The following is an 18,223-nucleotide window of genomic DNA, read 5'->3' as shown; positions in this document are numbered from 1 at the left end:
GCTTGGAAACCCAGTTGTTCCTGTTACCTGTACCTCCTGTTACATGTACCCAGGGATGGCACTACACGGGGACTCAGAGGGGCTTTAGTCCCGTCAGAAATTTCTGTAGCCCGAGTTAAGCCCCTCCGGCGATCTTCTAACTGCTCCAGGTTTCTCTCTCTCTCTCTCTCTCTCTCTCTCCCACACACACACACCCGCCCCTCACCTCCACATACTCACTGACGCACTGGCTCACGTGCGGAGTTTGACGCAGTGTGACAAGTGCATGAAAGCTAGTCCGGTGCACACTCACAGGTCAGACAGGTGAGGAGAGATAATTGTGCATCGATCTCTTGCAAGCTGAACATATCAACCCTTATGTCTCTTTCTTTCCATTGGCAGCTTCCTGGGTTGCGTCATCAAAATGTGTACCTTGAACTTCTCATTATAACAAAAATATTCTAGGACAGATTCAGGGAATACAGCACTAATTACTTTTTCAATTTATATTACAATGAAGCCACTTTTGTGTATCATTGTAAGATATTTTAGGTTAATTATAAGCTGATGTTCGCCAATGCCAACAATTAAAAATGAATCCCTAACCATCTTCCCAACTTTAGCCTTGAACAGTCCTTAAATAGCGAGAGCGCAGTGCGATGCCGGGGGTATAACAACGGTGAATGTGTTTTAATTGTGGTATATATATATACAGTATATATACCAGAGTAAAGTGTAATTGTACAGTAGGTGGCAGTGGCGCTCTCATTGTCGGTGTGGGAGTTATTAGCGCAAAGGTGTCTTTTTTTTCTTTCTTTTGCACATACAGTAGAGAGCAGGATATGTGAAGTGCTGTGGGAAAAAAATTATTTCGAGATGAAAAAAATGCGGCAATGTGGCGAGAGATGGTTTCTAAAGTTATTCTTAGTTGTAAGTTGATTCTTTTACTGTGTAACCCCCAACGGGAGCACTTATTAACATCCAACACGTTCAACATAATTTTAACCCTTTCATGCACCCTGTAACCTGAAAACATGATAAGCTGTCCACTGTAGTAATCGCAGGCCCTAAAAAGGTGAAGGACACACGTTCACATATTTCTTGAAGTTTATCAAAATAATTACTGTCCTAGGCAAGCTATTTATCACAACTCGGTCACCATTTATCAACAGCTAACACAGCATTAGCTAGCAACATGTTTTTGGTAGCAACAGAGTAAAACTCTGTCTGTCTGTCCGTCCATTCGTCTGCTTGTGAAAAGCAACATTTGACACTTTTACAGACATTTGGAGCGTATTAATATTTCAAAGTACTGCACATTTCCTCGCCAAATAGTTACAATTCACGGCCTGCAAATGGCATTCGTGAGAAAGAGTTGACAATCGTTACACTCATCTCACCCACAGTGTCTCTCATGCGTGTGTGAAGAAGTAGAAACAAACATCTAATTCCTAACATTATAGTACTTAACAACGTCACTGAAGAATTGCAAGGAAGAGGAATTGGCATCATCGTTTTCAGTGCACAGACTAGTCACGTGTTTATAGATAGCAGTGGAGGAAGGAGAGAGGTTTATGTTTTCAAGATGGAAGTACAGTCTTAATTTTCACCTAAGTTGATTGAACTGTGTGTTGTCGACAGAGGTTTTGTCGCTTCAAAGACAAAGACCCTGAAAGAGAAAGTCACACCAGATTGTAAGTGCAAAAGGTTCCCAAATTTAATCTTCACAATATGAATGTCGTTTTGCCTTTACAATGTGAATAGCTCAATGTGGCAGGTAAAAAAAAAGCCTGCCTTTATTTTAGATTTAATTCATGATAAGTTTAACCTAGGAAGACGGTTTGTTTGCTTTTTTTAATTAAAAATTAGTAGCCCTTTTGTGTTGAGTGAAATCCCTAAAAGACTGAATTGAAAATAATTATGAGAAGTCAAAATGGTTGCCTTTAATTTTATTTTTCAGAACAAACTTTATTCTTCAATGCCACTGTTAAAAATGCACCCCCAATTAAGTGTCAACTCATTTTTTATGTCCAGCAGATTTGCCGAATGTAACTATTGAAATAACTTAGCATCTAATTGAGTTACTTTTGAAATCAAGTAGCCAGTAAACTAAGTTACCCTCGAAAACAAGTAATCGGTAAAGTAACTAAGTTACATTTTCAAAAAGACTGTGGTCACTCACACTGTTCTCCTCTCAGTCTTTTGTGCATTCTGGTAGTAGCCCAGCTTCCACATCTTACCCGCACAATCAAGTTTGTCTCAATCGAGTAAATCAGACACATGGCGTAGGATGTACTCAAGATGGCGAACACAGCACACCACACATGTAATAATACAATACATGCTGATTTATATAGCGCTTTCACAACAGCGACAGCTGTAACAAAGCGCTTCACAAAACAGTTAACATAAAGTAAAATAATAAACACAACACATAACATAAAACACGGACAGTCGTGCAGTCCTAACCACTTTTCCGTCACACGCTTTGTTGTTTGAAGCAGTTTGAGATGAAAGAGGAGAGAATCAAAGTGTCCTTTAACCAGTGGATCAGAGACGTCATGCTCAAAATGTGCACACGTCGGCTACAAGCTAAGTTTCAAAGTCAACAAGAAGCTGTAGCATCCATTGACGAAAAAAGAGATTGGTTCACTTCTCCTGTCCCATGGAAATCCATTTCAATTCCAAGCGGCGACTCTCGGTTCCAAATACGGCGCAGAGCGCCGATGCTCCTCTCTCCTCATCCTCAACTTCAGCAGCCATCCATCCAGCCGCACCAATGCCGACTATCCAACAGCGCCGACATAGCCACTGAACAAAACGGGATTGTGAAAAATGCTGCCCATTACAGGCGCAAAAAACACAAGCGCCCCAGGTCTGTCCAGCACCGACAGTCAATGGCGCCGACATTCCTCCCAATCAACATCTGTGCTGGTACAGGCGTGCTGCCGAGAAGGCGCAACCACCAAGCACAGATACTTCTCCTTTGACGAATGTCGTGGCCAAAAAGCGCTGAAAACAGTCCATATCAGGTCCACACGATGAAACAACAAACAACATGTGACAAAACAAAAGACAAAAATACCAAAAAAGAACAAAAAAGCAAGGCTCTTGAAGAGCACTTGCCGAAGGCTGCCTACTCGGGCGCCATCTTGGAGAAAAAAATATCTCTTACGTCTGTCAAAATTCATGTCGTAGTACCCAAATTGACCTGTTTGAGGAAACATGGTGCCACAGGCCTTCCAGACCTCCGGAAAACACAATGAAGTAGAAAAAGTAGTCGTAGAAGTCATACCTGTAGTTGAACATAAACAAGCAGCACCTCGTCTGCTTGTGGCAAAGTAATTAAGAATCAATTCCAATCAACAAAACATTACAAAAACAACTCATTGACCCTTAAATGAATATTTCCATCCATATACAAAGTAGTTTGACTTTTCCAGTTGCCAGCGGTAGATAGTAGTGGATACAAATTACATATGCGGCGTATACAGGCGAGTCTGATAAAGTGTGAATAACCCCAAATAAACAGATTGTTTCATTTCGTGTCATTTATCTTCCTTGTCGGGCTAATGAATAAATCATATTGAAGCTATGTTTAATACACGAGCAACTTGATAGATTTTTGCAATAACGTCAAAATGTAACCTAACAGCTTGTTTGCTCTCAGATTTTGTTCTCATTTGCAGGTCACCATTAATAATTTGCTGCAACTAACTTCCTTCATTCCTCAAAGAAGTGAAGAACTCTTTTTTTTTTTTTGAACACTGCAGCTCATGCGTCTGACAAATGAACTAAGTGGACTGTAGCAAAAATGAGCTCTAAATCTAGCTAACGTTTATTTTTCGACCCACCATTAGTAATTGGGCGTTTGTAAATATCCACTTTTTTAATTACTGCGGCATCTCTGTCGCTGTATACCCCATGCATCATCATGCCCTATATTGTATTTAATTAAAAACTATGCGTAACTGCCCATTAGTTGAGTCATGGAACACCGAATCACCTTGCTTCATTTTAAATGCACTAGTTTCATCAAATAGCACTCATCTTTTATCTTTGTACCAACAGCACTGCTAAAAGAAAACAGGAAATCACGACTGGTCGAAATATGTCCATGGCTGGCACATGTGCAATGGAAAAAGGCCACATTCAATAATGAGAATGTTCTCTCACTTAAGTAGTGGATATTTTTGGAATATCCACACTAGGATGGGATCATATTCGGCAATGAAAGGAGAACAGGATGCATTCCTGGTTTATTTTCACCGCTAAGTCTGACTCCGGCTGTGCTGTGCCGCACACAGTGTTACGCCACCTGGTAGATGGGCGGGTCGATTTCTGTGATCGTTATTTTTGTAGGGTCCTGCGTGCATCAACATTTGCTTTGTTTACTGGTGTCCATAATTTGTGAAGTGCAAAAATTGCAAAGTTTATTTTACTTTTTATTTATTCAGAAAGAAAAAAATAAACTTGTTACATTGCTTCGGGTGTGTATACAAAGCTTCTCACCCTGAATCAAGTGGGATTGGCTCCAGCACACCCGGCGACCCTGCTGCCGATATGCGGTAGAGAGATGGACGAATGGATAAATGGATATACCATTACACTGGCCAAGATTTTCGTTGTCCACATCCACCATTTACTCCCAACGGCTCAATCTTTGTCTCATCAGACCACAGAAATTATTCTTCACGGTCTGAGTCTTTCAGGTGCCTTTGGGCAAACTCCTGTTGAGCTGCCAGGTGCCTTTTAGTCAAAAGTGGGTTTTGTCTGGCCGCTCTACCTGATCAGGAAAATTCTGTTAAAAAATGACAGATTCTCCTCTTTCCACAGCATGAATTAAAATAAATTAAAAGGAGAAGTTACGATCAAACTGCGGAATAACAAATTAACGGCACTCTTGAGTTGAGAATTTTACTTTCGTTATCAAGTTTAAGTGTCAAGCAGCAGATATGATAGAACCACATCCACAGTATTATTATTAGCAATTGTAGGATGGAGGCCAATCTCGAATGGAACCTGAATTACAATTGGTTTGTCAGTATTTTACTCTTTGATGATGCAGGAAATGGAACAATTTTTTTTTCAGTCGTCACACAGCCCCTGCATAATTAACACCAACAACACAAAAATATCAGCATGAAAAAAACTTTGGTCCACAAGAGCTCCCTGACATGTTGGTAGACTCTGAGGACTTCATCCCCAACATCTGCCTTGTGTGTGCACACCAGATGATACAACTCACAATTTGTAACCTTTCAGTAGCCATTCGACACGGTGACGAGCGAGGACAGTCACCACATTCGCCGTCGGGCCGCAGACCTCACACTGAAACTTTGTGCTGTGAGCCTCTGCTTGCTAATGTTATTGCCTGCGTAGTGCACTGAGGGTGTCCTGGGTGGCCAGTCAGTTTGCCAAACTAGCTGGACTTGATGAAGCAGCTGCAGTGTTGGAAAACAATAATGGAGGTTGCTAACGGCCTCGTGTTTCGACCGTTCTGGCACACACACACACAACAGAACTGCTGCAACGACACTCGAGTGAAGGGCGCCTCAGCAATCCATAGTCCACTGCTCTCTGATGTGCGTACGTGAGAGCAGGCGCGTACGCATGTGGTTCAACCAATCAGCGCCGACGCAACCCACGTCACAGATCAAAGAAGCTTTGAATAAACGACACCTTAGCTGTTGAGTGCCATTGCTACAGAACGAAAATGTCAGTCAAGCGGATTTAATAAAGCAGCAACACAGTTCACTTAACCAACAGCAAGTTATAACATTGACTCGTTAATGTTGAACTCTTTTGCCGCTGCTCTATTTCAGTGTTCAACTGCGTAACCCGATCGCCTTAAATCTGCACTCTGCGTTGGAAGCATTTCTCTAGCAGGGAGCCATTTTGGGGTTGACGTATTACCGTAATAACCATACACAAGGCGCATCGGATTTTAAGGTGCGCTGTGAGCTTTTAAGAACATGGAATAATTTTAGGTGCGCCTTTTAGTGCAGAAACTACGGTACATTCATGTGCAACATGTCGTAACACATTTTTCCGGGCTGCTCCAAGCGTATTGTATAGATGTTCACATATTCTTATTCTGTTTAGGAAAACTAGATGCTGAGGAATTATTGACTCTCCTGACGTGTTGAGGTGTGCTTGGCATCAGAGGATTTTCAGAGAATACATCCTGATTTATACAGCGCTTTCACAACAGCTGCAGCTGTAACAAAGCGAGCAACAAAACAGTTAACATAAAGTAAAATAATAAACACAACACATAGCATAAAACACGGGCCGTCGTGCAATCCTAACCACTTTTCCCTCACAAGCTTCGTTGATTTCAAATAATGTTTGATATTAACAAATCAGGAAATAGGTCCAAATGAAGATTAGTTTTCCCAAGTTCAAGGTGATCTCAATAAATGTCCTCGTTTGCTTAACTCATTCCATGAAGGTGCGTAAGTGACACACTTACGTTGATGTAAGAATCTGCGCAGCCGGCCGCGTTCTCTGGCTGAAAGACTTGGGAGAATATGCCCCTAAATTATTTGGCTACTTATGGTTTACGGATATCGAGTTTTACCTCAAGCAAAGTTTAACCGTCTGGTTATTTACTCGTTTGGGCCACAGTGGAGATGAGCAGTCAGATGCGAGAGGATGATCATGAACAATTTGGATGTTTTTGCTGTCATCTACTTTTGTATTTTGCTTAATTTAAATTTGATTGAGATGGCGTGTGTCTACAGATGGGAACAGATGTTTGTTTTTCGTGACTAATGCAACTCTTTCTCCCTCTCGCTCACTCTTCCTATCTCTGTCTCACTATTTTTTCAGAAAGTGAGTGATGCGGCAGAAGGCACTTTGAAGATCAGCAACTTTGTTGTCCTGCAAAATGCTGCGCAAATGCAGTGAGTGTGTGCGTGTGCGTGCGTGTGTGTGTTTGAGATTTTAAAAGTGCAGGTGTTCTGAGAAGACGTGTTCAGATTGTCTACGTTTTTATGCACTCGCCCTACATTTAAAGTGGATATGGGTCAGGTTGACTCTTTTTATATACTGTTCTCATTACATTTTGGGGTCAGTCTGATTTTTTTTTTTTTTTTTTTTTTTTTTTTTTAACATCGAGTGGTTTTTCAATAAATAATAAATGTCCCTGATATTCTGTTCCTCTATAAATATGCATGGATGTGTGGTGGGGCAATTCAGTGGAAATATTTTCTTTGTATTTTTTTCTTAAATGCCTGCAATGGGCGGCACGCAACAGTTATCAACTGGTTAGCATGCCCAGATCATGGGTTTGATTCCAGTCCCCCGGGCTTCCTGTGTGGAACTCTCCCTCTGCCCGTGTTGGTTGTCCCCGGGCACTCACTCTGTTGTCTTCCTAAATTCTGAAAAAATGCACAGTAGGTTAATGGAACACTCTAAATTGTCCCTAGGTGTGAGCAGGAATTGCTGTTTTTCTCTGTGTGCCATGTGATTGGCTGCTAACCAGTTCAGGTTGTCCCCCGCCTACTGCCCGATGACGGCTGGGATAGGCTCCAGCAAAGCCACGACCCTCGTGAGAATAAGCGGTTCAGATAATGGATGGATGGATGACTGCAAGTGCTGACTAGCATAAATTGTAAAAGAGGATATTGTGCATGATGTGTCATCACCAAGTGAGTCAGACTTGGCAGCTAGCAGCGCCCTGCCACACGGGCCTGTCGATGTGAGCGGAAACCAAGGACAAGGTTGTGAGTGAGCTGACTCCACAGGGATGAGACCCAAAAATAGAAATGGGCAGTATTGATCAGTAGGAGGGCTTGGGGATCAACATACTGTCCCCACAACAATGAGACTCATAACTTTGAGGGGAAAAAATGGCTTGTATGTACATCAAATATGAACAATGTTCAAAATGTCTTTGTGACAAGATAAACTGTTTATGACTGTTAAAATTGTGTCACGATTTGCGAGGTGGCAGTTGGAGGACCCCAAAAAGCAGGGATGCAGGGTGGAGTGACCAAGATGTATTTAACAAAATTGCAAACAGGAATACACCGGAGAAACTAACTCAAAAAAACACACTCGATTAAAGTCCAGAAAAACCAAAAGAAATCAAAATAGCAAAAACCTAAGACAGAAAACAAAACATGACACCTGCACAGAGACACACAATGATCCGACACTGACTGTTCGGCAGGGAGTCCTTTTAACCACACACTAAAGAAAGATTGACCAACAGGTGTGCCACTGCAGGAGGAGCCCTACAATGCCACCTGTTGGTCACACACAGAACCACCCTAACAAATTGTTTCCGAATGTCTGGCGAACATCTTTGCAACTTGTGAACCAACCTTGACGAAAAAACAACATTCGCGTCATGCGCAAACCCGCGACATACGGTCTTTGTATTCGAAAGTATTCAATTTCACTAAATTTGTGTGAACATTTCTATTTATTAATTACAAATATTGGTTGGATCTGTTGTAGTATAGTGAAAGGCAGACACATACTAACTTTGTGTGACATTAGTCTTTTTTGGTTTTATGTCAGATATTTGTCTAATGTAAAAGATGTGCCTTGGCTTGATCAAGGTTGGGAAACTGCTGACTACTACACGCTGTAGGAAGCGAAAGTAATTGCTAGGGTAATAAAATAAACACTGTTCTTATGACATGGCATTTTTTTCCAAGGTATTCTTGCAGTGAATATTTTTTACTTCAACAACAGGGATAAGATGTTATTTTTCTTATATGCTCATGTATTATTAAGATATACTGTATAGAGGCATATTTTCATTGTTAGATTTTGGAAGATTGAGCCTGGTAATATTTGATGGTTCTTTGACATTTTATACTCAACCGAAGGGATCTTTTGGAATAAGGAAGAAAAAAGGATATTGAACCACCCTGCCTTGAAATGCCGCCCCCCCCCCCCAAACTCTCAAGGTGGTTTTCATGCACCGTAGCAACGTCCCAGTTAAGCGTCACATAGGCCTGCCATGTTGACTGTGGAGGTTGTTTGGGGATGATCTGGAACAGCATGTTTATCCTCTTATGGTGGTCTCGCCATACACCTCCATATTGCTATCAGTCTGCTCGAAGCTCTAACGGGTCTCAATTAAGGAGATATTTTATCCATTTTTTTCCCCACAATTGAAACAGTCCCCACTTCTGTTTAGAACATGTGTGTGACATGCTTTTCTCAAAAACAGTCAATAATTGTAACTCTCGCCTTGTTGAAATTAGCCCGTTGCAGAGAGTGACCTTATCTCATGAAAGTAAGCAACTGGACAGCCCTCCCCATCCATTGCTTGGCCAAAGATGAGTTTAGATTTTGTGACAATGATGACAAGGGACTTCTCTGAACAGGCAAGAATGCAGAGTCGAGAGTGTTGAGTAGTGTGAAAAAAAATACCGTACTGGCCCGAATATAAGATGGTGTTTTTTGCATTGAAATAAGACTGAAAAAGTGGGGGTCGTCTTATATTCGGGGTTTAGACATTCTACCCATTCACGACGCTACATGGCGCCAGATATCATTGAAGCAAATGCTGAACTTGACTCCCCAGGCCAAAGCGAACCCCTGTCACGAAGAATAAAAATAAAAATAGCGGTAGCATGAAGAAGAAAAATAAAAAATAGCGATAAGAAAGAAAAGAAAAAAAATAATAGAAGAGATAACAGAAAATGTAGAAACGACGCGACAATCTGGGTCGAAGATCGGCCAGGTTAACCGGCAGCTGAGGAGAAGTCATGATGTAATTTACATTTCAAAAACCAGAAGCCATTCATTTACCAATGTGATTGCACTTTAGTTTACATGTTAAAATGTTCAGATTTGAATGTGGCAAAATAACATGCTTTTTCTCTCAAATATATTGTTAGAATCATTTGTTTCAGATGTACTGTAATTATTTTCTGTATAAAAATGTATTTGGTGTTCAAAAAGTCTTTTTTCAAACTTGAGTCTTGAAAAAGACGGGGCCGTCTTACATTCGGGCCAATACGGTACCAAACGTGACAAGAAAACTACGAGGCATAACCATGGAGTGTCTAGAGAATTGCACTTTGGAACAAAGTCATGAGCGCGGCGAGTAATCACACACTTAAGTTGTTGTCTTGATTGTCCTTAAACAAAACAGAACATGACAGTTACAGGAAAACAAGGGCCTTATTTTGTAGACATCACAAATGCACAAAGGCCCAAATGGCGGCGCATCCTGATTTTTGTTATCAGTTCAAGGCTTATTGCGTGTTTGCCATTTTGGCAAACTTGTCTCCACCGAGCTGGAAACGCCGGCCCAGCAAAAGGAGTGTGCTGGAAATGCCAGCCAGGACAGACAGGGGGTTTAATCGGACACATTTAATTCAAAATTACACTCTGTGAAAAGTGTGCTTCGAAGTTTGTCAATCATTGTGTTGTATTTTTTTCAGTCATTCCACTGTGCGACACAGCTAGGTGGGGGCACACGAACAGTCGTGGGTTTAATGATCTTAGTATTGATGTGCTACCTCTGTGCAAAACCCACAACAGCAGACAACCTTCTCCCAGAACCACCAGCCTTTGCTCGTCTATGAAATTACCAACATCAGGTCTAATCTGCGGTTAATGCCGAGCACAATGCGGGAATTACTCAGGTCATGAAAATTGAGCCCTCAATGTTACTGCTTTGAAATTGTATTTTTTGCGAGGTAGCGGATGTGTGCCCATGACGAGTGAATGAAAATGTAAAACTTAAAAAAATTAAAATTACATTTTTCATCTCCATAAGAGTCCACATGGTGGACATTCGCAATATTGAGTCCCAAAAGGTTGAGTTTATGGTTCCTCCTGCTCATCCTCAAAAGTGTACTGCATGGCTATTTTTGTCCAAAGTAGTACTGTATTTAGGAGCCATCCAAAAGAAAAATGGGTGATTAATAATTGATTATTTTGCAATGATTCCAGTTAGGCGTATTGTCGGATCGCATGATCTGACACTTTTCGACTGCAGTTTTGTCTTTTCTGACATCGACATTTACTTGATTTTCCTCAGCTTTGAGCCAAAGATTCTGACAGAGGAGAGCAATGACAGCTCTTCCATTTTTCAAATCACGAATGAGTTGAATCTTATTTCTTCTCCTTTGTATCCATTCCTAAATGAGAAGTTTGATAAACACACTGTGGAAAAAAATCCTTCGAATTTACTTGATCCGAACATGTACATTGGTTACGCACGTTGAAAATGTGGTAAACCGATGTCCTTTTCCCATGTTTATATATGTGTTTAACACAATTTAATAATGCACAGCTGAAAATCAGGTACTTTTTCTCGGTGGAGTTGTGACGATGCAGGAAATATATACGGTCGGTTTCACAACTTTTAAATATTTGATTTGACTTTATTATGCCCAGTATCATCCGTCAAAGGGAAATTCAACTCACACTTTGCTGTATATTTTGCATTGCACACCCCACAGTGGTCGAGATCCCCCACACTGTTTGCAGGCACGCAAGGAGCGATGTCAGCGTGAAATGAGTCCACAAACAGTGCTGTACCTCTTGAGCTGCGGAGTAAGAAAAGCTCCTTGCTCAAGGGGACCTCACTAGTACCTGGGAGGCAGTTGCTATATTTACATTTGTCCCCAGCAGGCCATGAGCTGTGTCCCTTTGGCTCCATCGCCCAAGTCCGAAGAGATGAGCTACTGCTGCACAAATGATATCCATCCATCCCTCCATGTTCAACACTCTTTATCCTGAACAGGGTCACGGGGAGTTGCTGGAGCCTCTCCCAGCTGACTTCAGACGGAAGGCAGCCTACAACCTGAACTGGTCGCCAGTCAGTCGCAGGGCACATATAAAGACAAACAATCATTCACGGCCACATCCATACCATCTCTGAGTGGGAACCGATCTTAGGCTGCCTGTGCACAAGTCAGGTGAGTGTATCACTACACCATCAGCGACTTTGCCACAATGATATTGAATCTAATACCACTGGAACCGTTACAGTTATAATAGTTACCCTGTGATATACTTTCCCACAAAAAAAAAAAATGTCAACAGTCGAGGTGTTCACTGCCCACATTTGCGCAAATACTCATATGGACAAATGTAATGTGTCATTATTCCAAGCAGTATTTATTTAGCCGAACACTGGTTGCTGCTGCTGCTACTGTTGTTGTTGTTGAGCCACTTCCAACTGGGTCTGACAGTTGCTTCGAAAGCCGCTGTGTCCTGGGTACCCGAAAACCCAATTGTTGGTTGTCGATTGATTGATTTATTTCCAATGAGAACTATAAAGCTGTGTTTGTATGAATGAAAGCCTTTTCATCTCTGCCATGAGATATATGCCCTTGCCATACTATATGAAAAAAATAACGTTTAGTTGTGATTGTTGCATAACATTCAAAGGCACATATGATCTATAAGGTGGTGACCAAGCATTTGTATGATGTCCCGGAACAGTGGCATCTGGAATAAGAAGCAGAGAGAAGCTTTGCAAGTCTACTTGAAAATCTAAGATTGACACAAATGGACAATCTTCAGAAGGCACCCCTACAAAGGAAAGTGAGTACCGGTAATAAAAAGGTGAGCACAAATGTTGGTTTGCGAAGAAAGGACAAAATTGGTTAGTTAGAAGTCGCCTTGGAAACAATTTGTTCAAGTGTTCTAGGTAGAATGTTTCAAAGGGATGGATTTCTTAACGGGGATTAAGAAGGTTGAATTGCTGAAATTGTATAATATCCCGTTCTACATCAAAATGTGAGTTCAAGGAAAAAAATATTGCATGTGGAGAACTACCACACGGCAAGATCAGTTGTGATTCTAGGTACACACAGTAGCAGAAACCAATCAGGTATTCAACAAGTTCACTGATACATGTCCCTTTTTTTTAAATCCATCCATCTGTTTTCGATATCACGGGTATCGAAGGTTTCATTGGAGAGCTGTTATGACGAGCAGCTGAGTTTGGGCGAGACGTGAGGTGCGCCCTGCTGATTGCAATGTGACTAAAACAGCATGTGGTCTCTTAAATGGGAGTTTACCCCATTATGACAGGGTGATCAGCAATTTCAGCAAAGCGTGCAAAATATTCAATTTGAAAACGGAATATACATGATCACAATAACGTTTTTCATCAAATAAATTGTGGACAATATGTCCATGTGAAAACGACTTTTCGCACATGTGTGAGGGATGCCTAAATCCTGTGCATCTAATGAAAAAAAAGTTATACACTGTAAGATGAAGGAAAGGAATTCTAGAGACTTTATCATTGCACTGGTATGCATGAAAATGTGTGGCCACAAGGAATCGTAATCAGGTGTTCCAATCACTTTCATTGACAATATTTTTGGCAATATAGTATGGTGTATAATGAGTTTCATTGTCGTGTTACATTTTCATGATGGAGTGATTCTGATGAAGCCACCGAAGGCACTTCATAACGATATCGACCCACTGGTCAGTAGCTCTGAACTGGCTGTCGGTTGCACAGTTAAGCGGAAAGGAGAGGCCAACGGCACCTTGGGGGCAGTGTACTCAGGAGATAAGACCAGAAAGCAGGATACTTTAATGAGTCATTGAGCTACATACAGTACATGGATCCCTCACTGATCGCGGTTCATGGGGATAGAGACCTCAGCTTCCCCTAAAATGTCAAAAAATAAGCGGTCAAATATACGTGTGTACATACAATTGTGTGTACATGTCATTGACTAAATATGCGCTACAAGGCGCTCAAATTCTGTTCCGAATCACAGCTTCTTACTACTGGTTACGACGCGACTCTCTTCTCATTCATTCCTGCAGCTTCACTGTGCTTTAAACTGTGTGGACGCTGAGCATCTACAGCGCGGACGCTGGGCGTCTCAAAAGTAGTCCCAATGCATTGAAACGAGATGAGTCATTGGATAAATGCTGGTTTTGTCCCGCCCATCGGACACTCAGCATCTCTGGGAGTCTATGGACAGTGGGCGTTTATGGCCTGGCCCAGACGCTCAGCCTTTCTGCATGATGATTGGATGATCTGTCTGAGGCTGAATCTCTTTTTGATTGACAGCGAAATGAGCCAATCACCGATCTTTTGGTGTCGGCATCCTTGGGAGCATTTTTCAATTCTCATTCTGTTCTGTTGAACTGGAGACTTCTTCTAATCATTTTAGCGACACTCTCTTTGTTAACTAGCGACAGATTAATCTTTATTTCTGGTGTGTTTGATTGTAGTTGCTTGTGTTCGCAGACTGACTTATATCACCCCAGTTAAGACCCTGGAAAAGACGCCTTGTTGGTATGACAGGGTCACAGATCATTTTCTTGAAAAGGAACGGAGAGTAGAATTCACTTTATAAATAAACGGACACATTTTATGATGTAGCCCGAAATTGAGCATCCCCTCCTTGACAGACCAGCATCCGCCGCAACAGATATGTGTGTGTGTGTATATATGTGTATGTGTTTAAGTCAGGTTAGTGTAGAAATAACAAAATACAGTCAACATAATCATGACATATACATTTAGTACTGTATATGTTGCTCTATGTGACTCGCTCTTGTTTTGCTGACTTTCGCTGCCTCTCGCGGTGCTTGAGCGGACCTTTTGTGGCATTTCCGCTATTTTTATTTTTATTTTTTGGTGAGTGCTTTTGAAAAATCCACAATGCACTGAAACCGCGAAAAGTGAACCACAAAGTAGCGAGGGATCACTGTATATGTGGATGGAGTGAAGTGAAGGATTCACGGCTCAACTCCTCTCCCTGTGAGACATGAGAGAATGTAATTGGTGAAAGAAACTGACAGGCAAGCTAGTCATTGTCATGGACCTGCTTGTGAGCTCATTTTCCATTGCAGAACACGGAAACATCATTTAGAAGCTAGAGTGATACCAAGATAGCTAAAAGAGAGATATATATATTTCTAGTATTGTGATTGTCGTTCAAGACATGACAGTGAGTCCGGATTTTAGAAAGAGCTCTCAGCAAGAAGCAGTGCACTTCTACAGATGTGATGGCTGATCTTTGAACAGGTGGCGCTCAGAGTTCATTTTTAAATGAGCTGTTTCAGAATTCTGAATGTCAACGGGCAGGTTTTCCACAGGGTTGGGGTGATGGAGGCACAGGCTCTGTTCTGCACAGTGTGGTACTTTATCTTAGTGATGAGGGTGAGAAGGCTTGCATCAATGGAACGGAGGTGACGAGTGGAGGAGTGGCAGTAGAGGAGATTAGTCAGGTGTAAGGGAGTGAGATTGTTCACAACTTTGTTGGTGATGAGGAGGATCTTATACTTGAGACATTCCTGTATGGGACACCAGTGAAGGTGATTGAGGTTCGGTGTGATGTGTTCTCTGTAGCGGGAGCAGGCAGCTGTGTAGGGAACATACTAAAGTTTTTGAAGGAAAGGAGACCAAATATTCGGGATGAGACTGCGATTTGGGATCAGGAGAGAAGTAAGCGACTAAATGACTGTCCACTAAGTAGTGATGGGTTCACGAGGCGTCATGAAACGTGTTGACACAATGACACACTGTGTTGATACTGTGTCACTGACCACTGACACCTGCTGGACTTCAAAAATCACTGCAGGCAACCCACTTGACAGACTGAACTGACTGATTTGATGAAGAAGTGTATACAATATCATTCACATCCATGCATTCATATTGTATCATTCAGTATGTTTCAATAATGTGAAAATAATGTGAATGAGGATGCTTGTCGGCTGTGTCTTCACAAATATTTATTAAGAAAAATAAGATGCTCCAGTGTTTTGAATTTCAGTCTGTTGTGTTTTTTACACGCTATTTCCCCTGCTGTGGAGAACACACGCTCACGTGGCACAGATGAGGCCGGCGTACAGAGGAGCTCCTTTGCGAGGTGGGAGAGGTTTGGAAAAGAAGTGTGTTGGTCCTTCCAATACAGCAGCGGGTCTTGATTGCATGCAATATTCCCCTCTGCCAAGTATCGCTGGACCTCAGATATAGCATCTGCCATTGCACCTCTTCCCAATCTCCCCACCTCATCATCCAGATGCTGCCACAGGTCATCTAAAACGATCATCCAAAAACAAACTAATAATGATAAGTAACATGCCAGGTGTAGTTGCAGAGGTGCTTTTGTTGGTATATAATCAAATGGATTTGAATAAGAATGGAACAAGACGTCAATAATCTGAGAGGCACTTGGTGAGACAGCGAGATTTCAATAAATAACTAATTCTTCAAAAAGGAGATCAAAATGGTCCCACACGGCGGACAATTTGCGCTTCCCCGGGAGCTGCTCTATAATATGCGTACTTTGACAAGCGAGCGAGGGTGAGGTCTGGCTTGTTTCGGCAGGCGGCATCGCGTCGGTCGACGCACTTTCTTATAAACACAGTTTGGCGAGCTTTTGTGGCGTCGACGCCCCCTGGACTGAGTAGATGCGGTTCATGTATTGGTCACGTGATCGTCTTGAAGCAGTACGCGCACCGACGCGGGGATTGCTCTGTGAGCTCGACGCGTGCGTCGACACATCGATGTTGCTGGACCCATCACTACCACCAACGAATGAGTAGTTGAGCAAGGAGGGACGGTGGGATGTTTGAGCTGAAGGTGACACTTTCCATTTTATTGTAGTTGAGTTTTTGTTGCTTTTATAACGTGAGGTGGTCAATGAAGGGGGAAGAGAATTGTACCGATTTGGGATTTGGTGAAGTTATACAGCTGTACAGTATATGGAATGGCAGTGAAAGTGTACGTCGCGGTGGTGCATGATGTGACCGAGTGCGAAAATGTACAGGATGAAGACAACGGGACCAAGTATTGAGCCTTGAAGGTCTCCATGTGAGACTGGGGTGCTGTGGCATTTGTTGTTGTTGATGGCCATATAATGGAATATGTCAAAAAGGGTATGATGTGAACCAAGAGTGTGCAGAAATGGTGACGCCAAAGGAATTCGATGGCGGAGGAGGATAGAGCCATTGATGGAATCGAAGGCTTCAATGAGGTTGAGGATAACAGAAAAGAATGATGAGGGAGCGGAATCAGAGGAGAGTAGGAGGCCACAGCCGACTTATAAAGTAACACTACACTCTATGTAAGTCGCTAATATTCTATTGATACATTGATTGTCGCATGTGGAGAAGCATCGTGAATCTAGAAATACTAAAAATTGATATTTAATTTTATAATGCAACAACAGAGTGAGAAGTTTGAAACTTTTCTGAAACAGGTTGTTGGGAACCACTTATCAAGAGACTGTTTGCCAGTAACAGGGCAAATGCAGCATTTTTCACTTGGTGTTGTTGAGAAGACTAAAGCAAATCCACGGGAAAACATTGTTCTACTCTAAAGCTGCAGTCTTCTGACAATCAATAAACTTTAACGTCACTGCTCGCAGCACCGACTGAAAAGGAGAGATCTGGCTGTAAAAATAATTGTGACTGATGGGAGTCGTGTGTGCTGTCACAAGGTAGTCTTTCATCAAAGTATAAGCGCGAGAGCAACAATCATTTTCTTTCAAGAATGGCTTGTGTGGAGGTGCTTTACCCACCTGCTTTCGCTGCGCTTTGTCGTCCCATATCTCTTCATTGAAGCTCCTCTTCACAGAATGAAGCTCACACTTGATACCTAAAGGCGGGGCTCTATGTCTGCTCTCCCAGTTTGCATCTCCTGTCTGTTTTGTCATCGTGAGCTTCACTTTCTCCGAGTTGCTGAATTATCACATTGATTCTCTTCCTGTCTCATTCCTCCCCGGTAGCCATCATTTTCGTGCAACCCTCCTGTGCAGTGCTAAAGAAAAAGTCAGATTATCTCGTGTCTGTAATGGCAACTTATTTTTAAGTTTTGTAATATTAGGCATATAGTATTTCTCCAAACAATTTCCCGGCCAGTTTGATCCACTGAAACAAATATGTCCAACCATTAACAATGGGCACAAACCATCCATTCATTTCACTGATTTGAATGTCCTAGTCCTCTACAGCTAGGACCCCGGTCTCAAATACCGCATCTGACCCCTCTGTCCATGTTCCATGTTCAGCTGTGCTAAATTCTTTTGAAACTGTGTCCTTGGCGCTTTTGGAGGATGTAGTTCGCCAGACGAAGCCATCTGGCTCCTCTTGCGACTCTCTTCCCCCGCACTTCTTTCAGGAGGTTCTCCCGAGTGTTGGCGCATCGGTCTTGGATATCATCAACAGCAGCCTCTCTTCTGGTGTAGTTCCCCAACAATTTAAACATGCTGTGGTCCAACCCTTGATCAAGAAACCTGGTCTTGATCCAGATGTGCTGTCAAGTTTCAGGCCC

The 18,223-nt window shown here is 42.1% G+C and overlaps 1 protein-coding gene across 5 annotated transcripts in view; it reads left to right on the top strand.

The window, feature by feature from the left end:
• The window catches only part of LOC147200659 (endonuclease V-like), a 77,000-nt gene extending 65,181 nt beyond the window's left edge, over window positions 1-11,819 (top strand). For 2 of the 5 annotated variants that reach the window (XM_086121228.1, XM_086121225.1), the window contains one exon: window positions 6,818-8,637. The gene's annotated coding sequence lies outside the window, so the exon portion shown is untranslated. Of the gene's footprint in view, window positions 1-6,813; window positions 8,638-11,704 lie in introns of those variants that run through there. The other 3 variants (XM_086121227.1, XM_086121224.1, XM_086121226.1) reach the window with 2 other exon arrangements.
• The last annotated feature ends 6,404 nt before the right edge of the window (window positions 11,820-18,223 follow it).

The sequence above is a fragment of the Hippocampus guttulatus genome, chromosome 9, assembly GCF_054856545.1.
Source record: "Hippocampus guttulatus isolate MCC_2025c chromosome 9, RoL_Hgut_1.0, whole genome shotgun sequence".
NCBI lineage: Eukaryota > Metazoa > Chordata > Actinopteri > Syngnathiformes > Syngnathidae > Hippocampus > Hippocampus guttulatus.
This window is presented reverse-complemented; position numbering and strand designations above follow the sequence as displayed.